The following is a 4,213-nucleotide window of genomic DNA, read 5'->3' as shown; positions in this document are numbered from 1 at the left end:
GCTTTGGGCCCATAAGAACTTTTTGGAAATGTAGCGACCATTTTGGATTGAAGTCACCACTTCATCGTGACGTACGAGGGATTATGGCCATTTTTCGAAAGAATGAGCACTTGCATATTTCGAACGCTTGGATTGTCGGCGTACGAAGAATTGAGCATAACTTTTGCACACGGTGTCCGTTTTGGGCCCATAAGAACTTTTTGGAAATGTAGCGACCGTTTTGGATTGAACTCACCACTTCGTCGTGACGTACGTGGGATTTTGGCCATTCTTCGAAAGAATGAACTCTTGTATATTTAGAACACTTGGAGTGTCGGCGGACGAAGAATTGGGCGTAACTTTTGCACACGGTGTCCGCTTTGGGGCCATAAGAACTTTTTGGAAATGTAGCGACTGTTTTGGATTGAACTCACCACTTTGTCGTGACGTACGAGGGATTTTGGCCATTCTTCAAAAGAATGAGCACTTGCATATTTAGAACGCTTGGAGAGTCGGCGGACGAAAAATTGAGCGTAACTTTTGCACACGGTGTCCGCTTTGGGCCCATAAGAACTTTTTGGAAATGTAGCGACCGTTTTAGATTGAACTCACCACTTCGTTGTGACGTACGTGGGATTTCGGCCATTCTTCGAAAGAATGAGCGCTTGTATATTTAGAATGCTTGGAGAGTCGGCGGACGAAGAATTGTGCATAACTTTTGCACACGGTGTCCGCTTTAGGCCCATAAGAACTTTTTGGAAATGTAGCGACCGTTTTGGATTGAACTCACCACTTCGTTGTGACGTACGTGGGATTTCGGCCATTCTTCGAAAGAATGAGCGCTTGTATATTTAGAATGCTTGGAGAGACGGCGGACGAAGAATTGTGCATAACTTTTGCACACGGTGTCCGCTTTAGGCCCATAAGAACTTTTTGGAAATGTAGCGACCGTTTTGGATTGAACTCACCACTTCGTTGTGACGTACGTGGGATTTCGGCCATTCTTCGAAAGAATGAGCGCTTGTATATTTAGAATGCTTGGAGAGACGGCGGACGAAGAATTGTGCATAACTTTTGCACACGGTGTCCGCTTTAGGCCCATAAGAACTTTTTGGAAATGTAGCGACCGTTTTGGATTGAACTCACCACTTCGTTGTGACGTACGTGGGATTTCGGCCATTCTTCGAAAGAATGAGCGCTTGTATATTTAGAATGCTTGGAGAGACGGCGGACGAAGAATTGTGCATAACTTTTGCACACGGTGTCCGCTTTAGGCCCATAAGAACTTTTTGGAAATGTAGCGACCGTTTTGGATTGAACTCACCACTTCGTTGTGACGTACGTGGGATTTCGGCCATTCTTCGAAAGAATGAGCGCTTGTATATTTAGAATGCTTGGAGAGACGGCGGACGAAGAATTGTGCATAACTTTTGCACACGGTGTCCGCTTTAGGCCCATAAGAACTTTTTGGAAATGTAGCGACCGTTTTGGATTGAACTCACCACTTCGTTGTGACGTACGTGGGATTTCGGCCATTCTTCGAAAGAATGAGCGCTTGTATATTTAGAATGCTTGGAGAGACGGCGGACGAAGAATTGTGCATAACTTTTGCACACGGTGTCCGCTTTAGGCCCATAAGAACTTTTTGGAAATGTAGCGACCATTTTGGATTGAAGTCACCACTTCATCGTGACGTACGAGGGATTATGGCCATTTTTCGAAAGAATGAGCACTTGCATATTTCGAACGCTTGGATTGTCGGCGTACGAAGAATTGAGCGTAACTTTTGCACACAGTGTCCGTTTTAGGCCCATAAGTACTTTTTGAAAATGTAGCAACCGTTTTGGATTGAACTCACCACTTCGTCGTGACGTACGAGGGATTTTGGCCATTCTTTGAAAGAAGGAGTGCTTGTATATTTGGAATGCTTGGAGAGTCGGCGGACGAAGAATTAAGCGTAACTTAGACAGTTGTATACATTGTGAATAGAACACCAACTAGTGCCCTTGATGGGAAAACACCTGAAGAGGTATGGTCAAGTAAATTTGCTGATTATACTGGTTTAAGAACATTTGGTTGTGTTGCCTACTCTCACCAAAGTATAGGAAAACTTGAACCTAGGTCCAAAAAATGTGTGTTCATGGGATACCTTGGAGGAGTGAAAGGGTACAGACTTTGGGTAAGAGATAATAAGGGTTATAAGATGATAACCAGCAGAAATGTATCCTTTAATGAAGTTGAGATGCTTTGTCTGAGTGAGAGGGTCTCCAAAGAGGCTTCTGAGAGTGAAAAGGTTGAAAGGGACACGTTCAGCCTGAACTCTTTAATGAGGATTAAGAAGACAATGTGGTTGATGAAGAGAGGGGTGATGGGACAGGTTCAAATGAACCTGGTGAAAGCAATGTTCAAGGGTCTAATAGTGAATTAGAGAATCCTTTAAGTGATTATTAGCTTGCTAGGTATAGGACTAGAAGGGAGATTAGAGAACCAGTTAGAATGAGTGATTATCTATCCCTTGCTGTCCTATCTTATCAAGACTTGGCATTTAAAGAGCTAAAATCTTATAAGGAAGCTGTTAGTTGCCCACTTTCTAAAGAGTGGCAGCTTGCTATGGAAGAGGAGATGAGATCCCTGATGAAAAATAATACTTGGGAATTAGTTTCCAAACCTAAAAATAAGTCTTTAGTAGATTGTAAATGGATTTATAGTATTAAAGAAGGAAATTCTCCTAAACAGCCCCTTAGGTTTAAGGCCAGATTGGTGGCTAAGGGTTTTATCCAAAAACCTGGCATTGATTACAATGAAATGTTCTCTCCTGTGGTTAAATACACTACTATAAGAGTCATGCTTGCTTTGGTAGCTCACTATGATTTAGAACTTGAACAAATGGATGTAAAAATTGCTTTTTTGCATGGTGATTTAGAAGAAACTATATATATGAGTCAGCCACAGGGCTTCATTGATGTTAAGAAATCTGATCATGTTTGCTCGCTAAAAAGATCATTATATGGCCTAAAACAATCACCGAGGCAATGGTATAAGAGATTTGATAATTTTGTGTTATCAGTTGATTTTGTGAGAAGTTCTTTTGACCAATGTCTTTATTTTAAAAAGGGTAACAGCAACTCTGTGATTGTTTATTTGCTCTTGTATGTTGATGATATGTTGTTAATTGGCCAAAATATAAGTGATATTAATGACATTAAAAGGGTTTTAAGTTCTGAATTTGAAATGAAGGACTTAGCCATGCTAGAAGAATTTTGGGGATGGGTATTAAAAGGAATAGATCCCAGCAGTCACTTATTTTAACACAATCTGATTATGTGAAAAAGATGTTATCTAAGTTTGCTATGCATGAATCCAAGTCTGTTACTTTACCCCTTGCATGTCATTTTAAATTGAGCAAGGATCAGTGTCCTGTTGATGAGTCTAACATAAAATACATGCAAAAGGTCCCATATGCAAATGCTATTGGATCTGTCACGTAAACTATGGTATGTACTAGACCTGATGTTGTCCATGCTATTAGTACTTTAAGTACGTTTATGGCAAACCCTGGTCCTGAACATTGGACAGCCCTGAAGTGGCTACTTAGATACTTGAAAGGTTCAGCTGACTTAGGTTTGTGTTTTAAACCTTGTAAGGAGGGAGTTATCTTGAAGATATATGTTGATTCTGACTATGCTAGTTGTAGGGATGATAGAAAGTCAACTACCTCTTATATGTTTACTTTATGTAATACTTGTATAAGCTGGAAATTTCAGCTGCAGTTTATTGTAGCTTTATCTACCACAGAAGCTGAATATGTGGCTGCAATTGAAGCCATTAAAGAGGCTTTATGGCTTAAAGGTTTGTTAAGTGAGATAAATGAAATTGTTGATCCTGTTGTGGTTTATTCTGATAGTCAAAGTGCCATCCATTTATGCAAAAATCTTGTTTTTCATGAAAGAACTAAGCATATAGATATTATGATGCACTTCATTAGAGATATAATCCAAAAGGAATCTATTTTACTTGAAAAAATTCCTACACAATTTAATCCAACTGACATGGGAACAAAGGTACTTCCTCTCAACAAGTTTAAGTCATGTTTGCAAATTCTAAGAATTGATACTGGGAAATCTTTGTGATGCTGCAGGTACAATTTGACTTGGTGCTTATGATTTTGGAGAAACTGCTATGAATGTGTTCAAAGATGTTCATTGTTGCATTTCTCTAATGGTTTGATCATTGG

The 4,213-nt window shown here is 39.9% G+C and overlaps 1 pseudogene; it reads right to left on the bottom strand.

Annotated features, from left to right (window-relative positions):
- Positions 1–2,051, bottom strand: part of LOC111400137 — a 6,060-nt pseudogene extending 4,009 nt beyond the window's left edge.
- Between the last annotated feature and the right edge of the window lie 2,162 nt (positions 2,052–4,213).

The sequence above is a fragment of the Olea europaea genome, chromosome 10, assembly GCF_002742605.1.
Source record: "Olea europaea var. sylvestris chromosome 10, O_europaea_v1, whole genome shotgun sequence".
In the NCBI taxonomy this organism is placed as follows: Eukaryota; Viridiplantae; Streptophyta; class Magnoliopsida; order Lamiales; family Oleaceae; genus Olea; species Olea europaea.
The sequence above is the reverse complement of the archived record's forward strand: the minus strand, read 5'-3'. Positions and strand labels throughout refer to the sequence as shown.